We start from the raw sequence: 15,581 nt of genomic DNA, 5'->3' as shown, positions 1-15,581 counted from the left end.
TGGTTTGTACCAGTTTGTCTAACCATTCACCCATTGAAGAACATTGGGGTTGTTTCCAGTTTTGGGCTATTACAAATAAAGCTGTTATGAACATTTATGTACAGGTTTTTATGTGAATTTAAGTTTTCATTTCTCTAAGATATATGCCTAAGAGTGTAATTGTTGGGTTATATGGAAAGCACATATTTAGTTTTGTAAGAAATCACCATATTCTTTTCCAGAGGGGCTGTACCATTTTACATTCCCACCACCAAAGCACGAGTGATCTGGTTTCTCTGCATCCTCACCAGCATTTGGTTATATTGCCTTTTATTATTCTAGCCCTTTGAAAGGGGCACAGTGATGTCTCATTGTAGTTTGAATTTGCATTTTCATAATGGCTTATCATGTTGACATTTAAAAAAAATGTGCTTACTTACCAACTTTATGTCCTTTTCCATAAAATGTCTGTTCATGTCTTTTGCCCATTTTCTAATTGGGGTCTTCTTCTTCTTCTTTTTTTATTTTTAAATAGTTGAGTTTTGAGGGACTTCCCTGGTGAAGCAGTGGTTAAGAATCTGCCTGCCAATGCAGGGGACACAGGTTTGAGCCCTGGTCCAAGAAGATCCCACGTGCTGCGGAGCAACTAAACCCATACGCCACAACTACTGAGCCTGCGCTCTAGAGCCCATAAACCACAACTACTGAGCCCACGTGCCACAACTACTGAAGCCTGCACGCCTAGAGCCCGTGCTCTGCAACAAGAGAAACCACTGCAATGAGAAGCCCGCGCACCGCAAAGAAGAGTAGCCCCCGCTCGCAGCAACTAGAGAAAGCCCGGGTGCAGCAACGAAGACCCAATGCAGCCAAAAAAGTAAATAAATAAATAAAATTTATAAAAAAATAAAATAGTTGAGTTTTGAGAGTTCTTTATATATTCTAGATAAGAGTCCTTTGAAGATATGTGTTTTGCAAATATTTCCTCCCAGTCTGCAGCTTGTCTTTTCATCTTCTTGCCAGGGTGTCTTGCAGAGCAAACAATTTTATACTTTTGATGAAGTCCAATTTATTGGTTTTTCCTTTTATGGATCTTATTTTTGGTATCAAGTTTAAGAACTCTTCACTAGTCCTAAGTCCCAAAGATTAGATTTTCTCCTTTTTTTCCTAAAAGTGTTATGGTTTTATGCATTACATTTTCATTTTGTCCATAATTTGAGTTAATTTTGGTACGAAGTGAAAGATTTAGATAGTGCTTCTTCCCTCTCCCTCCCATAAATGTCCAGTTGCTCCAGCATTATTTGTTGAAAAGTCTATCCTTTCTCCATTGACTGCTTTTGTGTCTTAAAAAAAAATCAATTGGGAGTATTTTTGTGGGTCTATTTCTGGGTTCCCTATTCTACTCCATTGTTTTAGGTATCTATCCTTTTACCAGTACCACCATATCTTGATTTCTGTAGCTGTACAGTAAGCCTCAACATTGGGCAGAGTGATCCCTTCCATTTTATACTTTTTCCAAAATTGTTTTCAGCTATTCTGTGACCTGTGCCATTCCATATAAATCTTAGAACAAGTTTGTCTATGTCTATGCAAAATCTTCCTGGAATTTTGACAGAAATTACTTTAAACTTATCTATCAAGGGGAGAATTGTCATGTTTACTGTGTTGAGTCTTGTAATCCATGGACATGGTATGTCTCTTCATTTATTTAGATCTTTGATTTCGTCAGCATTTTGTAATTTTCAGGATACATATCCTGTACATGTTTTGTTAGATTTACACCTAAGTATTTAATCTTCTTTGTTGCAGTTGTTAATGGTATTCTGTTTTAAATTTTGGATTCCATTGGCTCACTTAAATTTAAAAAAATATCTTAAAATTGAAGTATAGTTGATATACAACATTATGTAAGTTATGGGTGTACAGTATAGTGATTCACATTTTGTAAAGGTTATATTCCATTTATAGTTATTATAAAATATTGGCTATGTCCCCTCTGTTGTACAATGTGTCTTTGTAGTATATTTTATTTTATTTATTTATTATTATTTTTTGGCTGTGCTGCATGGCTTGAGGGATCTCAGTTCCCCAACCAGGGATTGAACCTGGGCCATAGCCGTGAAAGCCCGGAATCCTAACCACTAGGCCACCAGGAAACTCCCACCTTGTAGTATATTTTATACATAATAGTTTGTACCTCTTAATTTTTCCTTGGGCATCTGCAGTCACTTTCTAAATTCCGTCATATATCTGGTTGCCTGTGAGTATTGTAATCCTTAAATCAAAAAGGTGAAAAAGGGAAAAAGAAAGAAACAAATGAAAAACACAGATACTGTTCCTTAAAATCTCCTGGAAGCCACTTCGGCTGGTAGGGGTTGAAACAATGCTAGCCAGCCTCAGTGACTGCACCTCAGTGATCAAAAGCAGTAATCAGCCATCAGAACATAGAACCCAGATAATTGGAGGACAAGATCTTTTTGTCCCACCCTGGGTCTAGCAAGCCACACCTGGCATAGGTGCCACTGTCTCCAAAGCTGTCTGCCATGGGCTGAGTGGTGGGGGATGGGTAGTCACTCTTGCACTAAAGGCTGAAATTGACTGAAATTGCTGCAGTGGAGTAGCCAAGATTTCCCATGGAAGCCACGAATTCAAATAAAACTCCATCGTTTCAAAAGAGTTAACTTCAGAGAGTTTGTGGCAGTACAATTGTTGTCTATGTGGGGAATCAGGTACCTGGTGCTTCCTTCTCTACCATCATCCCTGACATCATTTTCTACACAGCTGCTTTTCTCTTTTCCTTTGGCCTGCCACTCGGCTTGTGGGATCTTAGTTCCGCGACCAGGACCAGGGATCTAACCCGGGCCCCATGCCGTGGAAGCGCGGGAGTCCTAACTGCTGGAAGGCCAAGGAATTCCCTACACAGCTGCTTTGAATGTCCCAATATCTCAAAGAATCTCACTCCAGCGTCTCCTCCAGAATTTGGGCAGTCTATGGTATGTCTAAACTCCATAATCTCTGCCCCAGATATTTGTGGGTCTCTAGTCTGCTGTGCAGCTTTACGAGCAGTGCCTGCTGCTTTTCCTACCTGAGAGCTGAGTTAGGCTCAACAGAGACCAGCGCCTTGCACCTGTCCTCCAAGCATCTCCCAAACAGGTTAGAACAGACTTACACAACAATTAGTGGGTAAGGTCTGCTTTGCTCCCTACAGTTCAAGGGCCAGGTTCCTGAAATTGGGCAATGGGCTACTGTCACAGCCCAAAGGGAAGAAAGGCAGAGGCCACAGTAGAGAGGGAAGATGTAATTCAGAGACAGAACTGGCCAACACAAGGGATCAAAGACCCCATCAAGAGACTGGTCCAGTAGAGGTGAGGTCTGTCTGAATTCAAATTCCCTTGGCACCTAAGGCTGGTAAAAAGTGCCTAGACTTAAGGGAGTTGGAGGATGGGCTTTGTAAAAAAAAATTATTTTATTCAAATATAGTTGATTTACAATGTTGTGTTAATTTCTGGTGTACAGCAAAGTGATTCAGCTATATATATATATATACACATACACACACATTCTTTTTCATATTCTTTTCCATTGTGGTTTATCACAGGATTTTGAATATAGTTCCCTGTGCTATATAGTAGGACCTTGTTGTTTATCTGAGGATGGTGTTATAGCATCTACAGTCCAGTCAGAGGATTTAGATTTCCCTGGTGGCGCAGTGGTTAAGAATCTTCCTGCCAAGGCAGGGGACACGGGTTTGATCCCTGGTCTGGGAAGATCCCATATGCCACGGAGCAACTAAGCCCGTGCACCACAACTTCTGAGCCCGAGTGCTGCAACTACTGAAGCCCGTGCGCCTAGAGCCTATGCTCTGCAACAAGAGAAGCAACCGCAATGAGAAGCCCATGCACTGTAACGAAGACCCAATGCAGCCAAAAAAAAAAAAAAAAAGGGATTTGATATAAAAATTATTGGCCAGTTAAAAAAAATTTTTAGTTTTATTGGAGTATAGTTGATTTACAATGTTGTGTTAGTTTCCAGTGTACAGCAAAGTTATTCAGGTATACATATACATATATCCATTCTCTTTAAGATTCTTTTCTCATATAGGCTATCAAAAAATATTGAGTAGAGTTCCTTGCGCTATACAGTAGGTCCTTGTTGGTTACCAGTCTTATGTATAGTATAGTAGTAGTATCTTATATCTGTATATCTATATATAGTTTCAATTTTAGAAACGTGGAAGACGGGTCCTGTGGGGTTGGAACACAGAATCCTGAGAGAGGGAGAGAGGGGTGCAGCTTGACGGGTGCTTGTTTCTCTGAGGAGCCTCAACGAGGCTGGTTCTGCGAGCAATGAGAAAACTACCAGCTGGAGTTAGCAGCTGATGCTAGGAGGACTTGCCTCTGCCAGCGTGAACAAGCTGGTTTGACCAGAAACTGGAAGAATCAAGTCCCTTCTCCCGCCTACAGCCTTTCAGGCTCTCTATCACCCTCTATTGGTAGTCTCTAAGAGAGAGCCTGCACCAAGGCAGAAACATGGTTTGCTGAGACCCAGTTCCAGCAACACACACAAAAATCTGTAGGGATGAGATTGAAGCTGAGAGACAGTAGTTTAATAAGTGATTCCCACTCTGCTTGAAGGATACAACCCCCCGAGGAGGTGGTAAAGCACAGATTTTCAGGTTCTGCTGAAAATTTGTGTTACAAATGACCTGCTCAATTCAGTAAAAACAAATATGTGTACTGTCTTTTATAAGAAAAGAATCCATCTGATCTTTTTAGCCCCATTCCTTTCCCTGGTAAAAGGTCCCCTCTCCTAAACTCTCATGGCTATACCTGAGTTAGCCCCAGGATACCAGGTGACAGGTAAGAGAAAGGAAGTAGGAGTTGAGGCAAAGGTCTCCCCAGAGATGTTTGTGAGCCATGCACAACTGGGGCCAGTGCTTGTCATGCCCATCCCAGTGAAGGCTCTGTGAAAATAAGGAACACTGCAAGGAGATGAACCTAGGGTAGAGTTCTGCCCACAGAAGAGGAATCGGTTCAGGAAGAGGAGACCAAGCATCCTGGGGGTAAAGGAGATCATGGAAATAAGAGTGAGGAGGAGGAATAGTGGGGTCCTGTGGTGTGGGGGATGGAAGACCAGAATGGGAGGAGTTATGTAGGACGGAAGAGCCAGGGTCCCAATTGGATAGAGTAGTAGGGAAGAGGAGAGCCACTGGGTTTCAGAGAAGATGAATGGGATCTAGAACAGGAACACGTTAACTGTAGTACGTTTTAAAAAGTACTACAAAGCTACAATAACCAGGACAGTGTGGTACTGGCATAAGTTTAGACATATGGATCAATGGGACAGAATTGAGAGTCTAGAAATAATCCCCTACATTTATGGTCAATTGATTTTCAACAAATGGCCCAAGAAATTCTATGGAGAGGGACTTCCCTGGTCGCCCAGTGGTTGAGAATCCGCCTTCCAACGCAGGGGACATGGGTTTGATCCCTGGTCGGGGAGCTAAGATCCCACATGCCAACTAAGCCCATGCACCACAACTAGAGAGAAGCCTGTGAATGGCAATGAAGAGCCTACAGGCTGCAACGAAAGATCCCATGTGCTGCAACTAAGACCTGGTGCAACCAAAAATAAATAAATAAATATTTAAAAAAAAAGAAAGGAAGTCTATTCCACTTGGTGCTGGGGACAGTTGTATATGGACTGGTAAAAAGATGAACTGAGACTCCCTACTTCACACCATACATTAAAATTAACTCATGTTGAAATGTTGAAAAGTAAAAATATAAATTTAGTAGCAGACGTAGGAGAATATCTTTGTGACCGAGGGGTGGAGAAGGAATGTGTGTGTGTGTGTGTGTGTGTGTGTGAGTTTGTGTATGTGTGTGTGTTTAAAGACCAAAAAGAAACATCCTAATTCAAAAACCCCTGATGATGTCATAGAGCCACTGTGAAGAACCCAACCCATATGTTCTCTACCTTGTGTTTGAACTGCTACACACAAATTTTGGTGCATGTGCCTTTTGTAGTCCTCAAATTCCCCACCAAAATGTGGTTTCTCAGAGCTTACCTCCAGCTCTATACCTACAGGTTTCTTACCTCTTCCCTGGATTTGTTTGATAATTTCTTACAGGAATGATCATTCCTGACTTTTTTTCCCATCATGGTAATGTGAACGTTTATTTTTGTCTGAAATCTTTTATAAACATTTAAATCAACACAATAGTCAACTATTTAATTGCTGCAATCTGTAGACATATACAAAAGCCGTAAATAAACATCCTCCCTCGACATAGTTGGATGCACTGTCTTTTCTCTAAATACCTCTCTGGGAGCAAATAAACATAACATTATTCCTGGGGCAGTTAATGTGAGGAGTGAGAAGTGCATCTTACAGTCTGGTATTTTATCCTTTTGGTATGGTGAAGTGTCCTCTGATATTAGTGTGTGTGTGTTTAATTTTCAAAAGAAACAGGATCATTTACTCATTTGTTATACTCATTCATCTTGTCTTATTTTCCAAACATGTCCATTTTGTCTGATGGAAAATGCTACAGCTTTTACGAGTGGATTAAAGGTGTTTTAATCAATGACCATCTGATATTTTGACTCCTTTATTTTAACCGTGGGTTTCAGCATCCAGCTCATGATGGTTTAATGTCTGGTACTTTTAATTAATAAATGATAGGGAAACCCTAATATTTTAAAAATTCAAAGTCCAAAATCTGTCTTTTGATTGTAGCATTGAATCTATGAACATTTAAAGTAAACATTTTACTTTAAATAAGGAGGGACTTAACTTCTGTCACATTGCTATTTGTCCACTATATGCCTTATCATTGTTTTTTATCCCTCATTTCCTGCCTTACTGTATTCTTGGTGTTTAGTTGATTTTTTCTGTACTATAATGTTTAAGTTTCTTTCTTATTCCTTTTTGTGCATATTTTATAGCTATTTTCTTTTTGGTTGCCATGGGGGTTAAATTTATCATCCTGAAGTTATAACACTCTAATCTGAATTTATGCCAGCTTGATTTCAATAACATACAAAACTCTGCTTTTTTACAACTTCATTCCCCACCCCTTTCAGCTGTAGATGTCACAAAATTACAACTTTATACATTGTATGTCAAAAATATAAATTAATAATTAAAAAATGCATTAACCTCTTTGGACATCCTTGGTGGCGCAGTGGTTAAGAATCCGTCTGCCAATGCAGGGGACATGGGTTCGAGCCCTGGTCCGGGAAGATCCCACATGCCTCAGAGCAACAAAGCCCGTGCACCACAACTACTGAGCCTGCGCACTAGAGCCCAGGAGCCACAACTACTGAACCCGCCTGCCATAACTACTGAAGCCCACGTGCCTAGAGCCCCTGCTCCACAACAAAATAAGCCACTGTAGTGAGAAGCCCATGCACCACAACGAAGAGTAGCCCCTGCTCTCTGCAGCTAGAGAAAGCCCGTGCAGCAACGAAGACCCAATGCAGCCAAAAATAAATAAATAAGTAAATAAATTTATATAAAAATGCATTAGCCTCTTAAATTATGTAAAAAACAAAATGCAGAGTTACAAACTAATGTTACAATAACAGTAGCTTTTAGACTAATATTTGCTTTTTAAAATGTATTAGTTTTTTTGTGTGTTTTTTTAATTTTGAAAAAATAAGCTTGATTCTCTTTAACTATTGATGTGTGGAGAAAGACATGTCCTTGATAAAGGATGGTCAACTTTTGCATTTTCTTTATTTAGGGCAGCATTTCTCAAACCTCAGGTTTTTTAAAAAAATATTTATTTATTTATTTGGTTGTGCTGGGTCTTAGTTGTGGCAGGTGGGCTCCTTAGCTGCGTCGTGTGAACTTGTAGTTGCGGCATGCATGTGGGATTTAGTTCCCTGACCGGCCCCCCTGCGTTGAGAGTGCGGAGTCTTAATCACTGCGCCACCAGGGAAGTCCCAAACCTCAGTTTTTGTTTTTTGTTGTTGTTTTAGAATTACCTTCACATTATTTACCATTGCCTCATCTTATAACTATTTTTAAAATTTTATTTTATTGTGGTAAAACACTTACCATGAGATCTACCCTCTTAACAGGTTTTTAAGTTATGATACAGTCTTCTTATCAGTAGGCACAATGTTGTACTACAGATCTCTAGAACTCATTCATCTCGCATAATTGAAATTTTATACCCATTGATTAGCAACCCCCTTCCCCCCTCCCCTCCTGCCCCCAGCAGCCACTATTCTATTCCTTGTTTCTATATGTTTGACTATTTTAAATATCTCATATAAATGGAATCTTGCAGTATTTGTCCTTCTGTGACTGGCTTATTTCTCTTAGCCTAACGTCCTCAAGGTTCAGCCATATTGTTGCATATTGGAGGATTTCTTTCTTTTTTATGGCTAAGCAATGTATGCATTTTATGTATATGCCACTGTGTTTTTATCCATTCACCTGTTGATGGGCATTTAGTTTGTTTTGACATCTTGGTTATTGTGAATAGTGCCACATTGAACATGGGAGCTCTATCTCCTTGAGATCCTGATTTCAATTCTTTTGGATAAATACCCAGAAGTGAGCTTGTAGTTTTATTTTTTAAAAATTTTGGGGCTTCCCTGGTGGCGCAGCGGTTGCGCGTCCGCCTGCCGATGCAGGGAAACCGGGTTCGCGCCCCGGTGTGGGAGGATCCCACATGCCGCGGAGCGGCTGGGCCCGTGAGCCATGGCCGCTGAGCCTGCGCGTCCGGAGCCTGTCCTCCGCAACGGGAGAGGCCATAGCAGAGGGAGGCCCGCATACCACCAAAAAAAAAAAAAATTTTATATATCACACTCATATAATTTTTATATAAGAAAAGTGTGTTGAAATATCTGAACAAAATTTTTCTTTATTTTCAGAAACTTCTGTTTTCCTTCAATATGTCTAAACGTAGGCACTCATAGATCTATTTATAAAACATAGAGGATAAACCGTAACGGAAAGGAATATAAAAAAAAGAATGTGTATATGTGTATAACTGAGTCACTTTGCTGTACAGCAGAAATCAGCACAGCATTGTAAATCAACTATGCTTCAATAAACAAACAAACAAACATAGAGGGAAATCTGTCTTAGTAAAGTTACATTGCAACATAATATTCAGGAAGCCGTTTCATAAACATGAAAAAGAGCTTAGTATTTTCTCAAATCTCAGGATTTTCATTTTCATTCTTGAAGTAAGCTGTAATGGCTGGAACTGAAAAGCTCTTAATACACAAGAAAAGAAAAAAAATGGTTACATGGTTTCTCTTAAATAGATTTTAAGCACAAGTAATAAAATTGTATATTATTGGGTTTCCTAATGTTGAGACATTAATGAATTTGTAGGATACATTTTACTTATTTACGGTGTTTCATTATGGAAAAACGTGTATTTGTTTTATTAAAGATAGGGCTGGATGGGGAAGCAGCTGGGGAGATAGGACCATAGCTCTTGCATAAAGTGCTATGTTGATACGAGGCAGAATAAAATGTAAGAAAATGGCTAGGCTTTTGAAATCTGACAGATATGAATTTAAAGCCCAAATTTCAGAAATGCCATTTACAAGCTCTTTGAACTTGGCACATTACTCATCCTCCTCGAGACTGCTTTTTATTCTATCCTAATAGCAGTACGTATTTCACAGGGCTGTTGAAGCATTAATGACTGTGCTAAGTACTTAGTTAACTTAATGCCTGGTAAGTAGGAAGCACATAGTGAATGTTAGATATTATTATTGTTGTTTTCATTGACCAGTAATTACCAACACATTTTGCCTTAAGTAGTACTACTATATTAGGTTTGTGTCTTCCTTATGGTTTTTCCCCTTTGCTCCAGCTCTTATTATTTATTTATTTCCCAATCATTTTTAAAATTTGACGTGTAGTTGATCTACTATATTGTATTAGCTTCAGGTGTACAACATAGTGATTCAAAAATTTTATAGATTATACTCCATTTAAAGTTATTATAAAATATTGGCTATATTCCCTGTGCTATATGTGGTAGTTCTACTTTTAATTTTTGAGGAACTCCCATACTATTTTCCATAGTGGCGACACCATTCTGTGTTCCCACCAACAGCATACAAGTGTTCCAGTTTCTCTACACCCTTGCCAACGCATGTTGTCTTTTTTTTTTGTCGGTTCTGCAAATCATGTAGAAAACAAAAAGTGGACTTATAAGCCAATGTTACAATAAAGCTAGCATTTATTATCACCCATGTATTTACTTTTACTGAGGTCTTTATCTCTTCATACAGCTTCAAATTACTATCTGGTATCCTTTCATTTCACCCTACAGGACTCTCTTTAGAACTTCTTGCAAGACTGGACTAGTGGTAATGAACTCCCTCAGCTTTTGTTTATCTGAGAATGTCTTAATTTCTTGCTCATGTTTGAAGGACAGTTTTGCTGCATAAAGGATTCTTGGTGAACAGTTTTTTTGTTTTAGTATTTTGAATGTATCAGTCCTCTGCCTTCTGGCCTCCAAAGTTTCTGATGAAAAATCTGCTGATAATCTTACTGAGGATCCCTTGTAGGTGATGAATCACTTCTCACTTGCTGCTTTCAAAATTCTCTGTCTTTGGTTTTTGACAGTTTGATTATAATGTGTCATGGTGTGAGTCTCTTAGAGTTCATCTTACTTGAAGTTTCTTGATGTTTATATTCATGTCTTTTATTGTATTTGGGAAGTTTTCAGCCATTATTTCTTCAAATATTCTTCCTTCCCCTTTTTTCTCTTCTACTTATGGGTCCCCCACAATGTGTATATTTGTCCATTTGATGGTGTCCCACAGGTTCCTTAGGCTCTGTTCACTTTTTAAAAAATAATTAGTTAATTAATTAATTTTTGGCTGTCTTGGGTCTTTGTTGCAGTGAGTGGGGGCTACTCTTCGTTGTGGTGCACAGGCTTCTCATTGTGGTGGCTTTTCTTGTTGTGGAGCATGGGCTCTAGGCACGTGAGCTTCCGTAGTTGTGCCTTTTGGGCACAGTAGTTGTGGCTTTCAGGCTCTAGAGCACAGGCTCAGTGGTTGTGGCACAATGGCTTAGTTGCTCCACAGCATGTGGGATCTTCCTGGACCAGGGATCGAACCTGTGTCTCCTGCATTGGCAGGCGGATTCTTAACCACTGCACCACCAGGGAAGTCCCAGGCCCTGTTCACTTTAATTCAATTTTATTTTTTTCTGTTCTTCAGACTCAATAATTTTCATTTTTCAACCTTCAAGTTTGCTGATTCTCTCTTCCGTCTGTTCAATTACGCCTTTGGATATCTCTCAGAAAATCTTTATTGCAGTTTTTGTACTTTTCAGCTCGAGAATTTCTTTTTCCCCCCTAGGTTTATTTTTTCCCATCTTCTTTGACAAATGAAGGTATAATTGACAAATGAGAATTGTAATCAGAATTTCCTTTTTTTTTCTTTTTTTAATTGAAGTATGGTTGATATACAACATTATACTAGTTATAGGCATACAGTATAGTGATTTACAATTTTTAAGATTATATTCCATTTATAGTTATTATAAAATATTGGCGATATTCCCTGTGTTGTTAATATATTCTTGTAGCTTATTTTATACAGAATAGTTTGTACCTCTTAATCCCCTACCCCTATGTTATCCCTCCCCATTTCCCTCTCCTCACTGGTAACCATTAATTTGTTCTGTATATCTGTGACTCTGTTTCTTTTTTGTTATATTCACTACTTAGTTTTATTTTTTAGATTCCACATATAAGTGATATCATACTGTATTTGCCATTCTCTGTCTGACTTATTTAACTTAGCATGATACCCTCCAAGTCCATCCATGTGATATATATATCACACCTTCTTTATCCTCTTCATCCATTCATCTGTAGATGGACACATTTAGGTTGCTTCCATATCTTGGTAATTGTAAATAATGCTGCTATGAACCTTGGGGTGCATGTATGTAACCAGAATTTCTTTCTTTTTTTAAAAAATATTTTTTAGAATTTTGAGATATTTATTTATTTATTTAATTTTACTTTTTTGACTGCATTGGGTCTTCGTTGCTGCATGCGGGCTTTCTCTAGTTGTGGCGAGCGGGGGCTACTCTTCATTGCATTGCACGGGCTTCTCAGTGCAGTGGCTTCTCTTCTTGTGGCGCATGGGCTCCAGGAGTGCGGGCTTCAGTAGTTGTGGCACACGGGCTCAATAGTTGTGGCTCGCGGGCTCCAGAGCGCAGGCTTAGCAGCTGTGGCACACGGGCCCAGTTGCTTCGCAGCATGTGGAATCCTCCCCGGCCGGGGCTCAAACCCACGTCCCCTGCATTGGCAGACGGACTCCCAACCACTGCACCACCAGGGAAGCCCCCTCATTGTAGTTTTGATTTTCATTTCTCTAATAATTAGTGATGTTGAGCATCTTTTTATATGCTTCTTGGCCATCTGTATGTCTTCCTTGGTGAAATGTCTATTTAGGTCTTCCATCCATTTTTTAACTGGATTTTTTTTTTTGATATTGAGCTCCATGAGCTGTTTGTATACTTTGGAGATTAATCCTTTGTCTGTTGTTTCATTTGCAAATATTTTCTCCCATTCTGAGTGTTGTTTTTGTGTCTGGTTTATCATTTCCTTTGCTGTGCAAAAGCTTTTAAGTTTAATTAAGTCCCATTTGTTTATTTTTGTTTTTATTTCTGTTACTCTAGGAGGTGGGTCAAAAAAGATCTTGCTGTGGTTTATGTCAAAGAGTGTTTTTCCTATTTTTTCCTCTAAAAGTTTTATAGTGTCTGGTCTTACATTTAAGTCTTTAATCCATTTGGAGTTTATTTTTGTGTATGGTGTTAGGGAGTGTTTTAATTTCATTCTTTTACATGTAGCTGTCCAGTTTTCCAAGCACCACTTATTGGAGGGGCTGTCTTTTCTCCATTGTATATTCTTACCTCCTTTATCAAAGATAAGGTGATCATATGTGAGTGGGTTTATCTCTGGGCATTCTATCCTGTACCATTGATGTATATTTCTGTTTTGTGCCAGTACCATACTGTCTTGATGACTGTAGCTTTGTGGTATTGTTTGAAGTTGGGGATCCTGATTCCTCCAACTCTGTTTTGCTTTTTCAAGATTGCTTTGGCTATTTGGGGTCTTTTGTGTTTCCATACGAATTGTAAGATTTTTTGTTCTAATTCTGTGAAGAATGCCATTGGTAGTTTGATAGGGATTGTGTTGAATCTATAGATTGCTTTGGGTAGTATGAATATTTTAACAACATTAATTCTTTCAATCTATGAGTGTGGAATATCTTTCCATTAATTTGTGTCTTCTTCAGTTTCTTTCATTAATATCTTATCTTTTTCAATGTACAGGTCTTTTACCTCCTTGGTTAAATTTATTCCCAGGTATCTATGTATGTATGTACGTATATATGTACATATTTATTTATTTATTTATTGTCTGCAGCACGCAGCATGTGGGATTTTCCCTGACCTGGGATCGAACTCGTGCCCCCTGCAGTAGAAGCGCAGAGTCTTTTTCTTCTCTGATTGCTGTGGCTAGGACTTCCAAAACTATGTTGAATAAGAGTGGTGAGAGTGAACATCCTTGTCTTGTTCCTGATCTTAGTGGAAATGCTTTCAATTTTTCACCATTGAGTATGAGGCTTGCAGTGGGTTTGTCATATATGGCCTTTATTATTTTGGGGTAGTTTCCCTCTATGTCCATTTTCTGGAGAGTTTTTATCATAAATCGGTGTTGAATTTTGTTGAAAACTTTTTCTGCATGTATCGAGATGATCATATGGTTTTTATTCCTTCATTTGTTAATGTGGTGTATCACACTGATTGATTTGTGTATGTTGAAGAATCCTTGCATCCCTGGGATAAACCCCACTTTATCATGGTGTATGATCCTTTTAATGTGCTGCTGGATTCTGTTTGCTAGTATTTTTTGTTCAGTATTTTTTGCATCTATGTTCATCAGTGATATTGGTCTCTAATTTTCTTTTTTTGTGATATCTTTTTCTGGTTTTGGTATCAGGGTGATGGTGGCTTCATAGAATGAATTTGGGAGTGTTTCTCCCTCTGCAATTTTTTGGAAGAGTTTGAGAAGGATAGGTGTTAGCTCTTCTCTAAGTATCTGATATAATTCACCTGTGAAGCCTTCTGGTCCTGGACTTTTGTGTGTTGGAAGATTTTTAATTGCTGTTTCAATTTCATTACTTGTGATAGGTCTGTTTATATTTTCTAATTCTTCCTGGTTCAGTCTTGGAAAATTGTACGTTTCCAAGAATTTGTTCATTTCTTTGTGGTTGTCCATTTTATTGGAATATAGTTGTTTGTAGTAGTCTGTTATAATCCTTTGTATTTCTGTACTGTCTTTTGTGATTTCTCCTTTCTCATTTCTTATGTTACTGATTTGTATCCTCTCCCTTTTTTTCTTGATGGGTCTGGCTAAGGGTTTTTCAATTTTGTTTATCTTCTCAAAGAACCAGTTTTTTTTTGAAATTTGCTATGGTTTTCTTCGTTTTTATTTCATTTATTTCTGCTCTGATCTTTATGATTTCTTTCCTTCTACTGACTCTGGATTTTATCTTTATGATTTCTTTCATTCTGCTGACTTTGGGTTTTGTTTGTTCTTCTTTCTCTAGTTCCTTTAGGTGTAAAGTTAGATTGTTTACTTGAGATTTTTCTTGTTTCTTGAGATGAGATTGAATTGCTATAAATTTCCCTCTTAGAACTGCTTTTGCTGCATCCCATAGGTTTTGGGTCATTGTGTTTTTGTTGTCATTTGTTTCTATGTATTTTTAAAATTTCTTCTTTGATTTCTTCAGTGATCTCTTGGTTATTTAGTAGCACACTGTTTAGCTTCCATTTATTTGTGTTTTTTACAGTTTTTTTCCTGTAATTGACTTCTGATCTCATAGTGTTGTGGTCAGAAAAGATGCTTGATACGATTTCAGTTTTCTTAAATTTTCCAAGACTTGATTTGTGACCCAAGATGTGATATATCCTGGAGAATGTTCCATGTGCACTTGAGAGGAATGTGTATTTTGCCACTCTTGGGTGGAATGTTCTATAAATATCAATTAGATCTATCTGGTGTATTGTGTCATTTAAAGCTTGTGTTTTCTTATTTATTTTCTGTTTGGATCTATTTTATCTGATACAAGCATTGCTACTCCAGCTTTCTTTTGATTTCCATTTGCATAAAATATCTTTTTCCATACCTTCAGTTTCAGTCTGTATGTGTTCCTAGGTCTGAAGTGGGTCTCTTGTAGACAGCATATATATGGGTCTAGTTTTTGTATCCATTCAGCCAGTCTCTGTCTTTGGTTGGGGCATTTAATCCATTTACATTCAAGGTTATTATCGATATGTATGTTCCTATTACCATTTTCTCAATTGTTTTGGGTTTGTTTTTGTGGGTCTTTCTTTCTCTTGTGTTTCCTGCTTAGAGAAGTTTCTTTAGCATTTGTTGTAAAGCTGGTTTGGTGGTGTTGAATTCTCTTAGCTTTTGCGTGTCTGAAAAGCTTTTGACTCCTCCATTGAATCTGAATGAGATCCTTGCTGTGTAGAGCAATCTTGGTTGTAGGTTTTTCTCTTTCATCACTTTAAGCATATCTTGCCACTC

Source organism: Physeter macrocephalus, chromosome 2 (assembly GCF_002837175.3).
Source record: "Physeter macrocephalus isolate SW-GA chromosome 2, ASM283717v5, whole genome shotgun sequence".
Taxonomy (NCBI): domain Eukaryota; kingdom Metazoa; phylum Chordata; class Mammalia; order Artiodactyla; family Physeteridae; genus Physeter; species Physeter macrocephalus.
Note: the sequence above shows the minus strand (reverse complement) of the source record.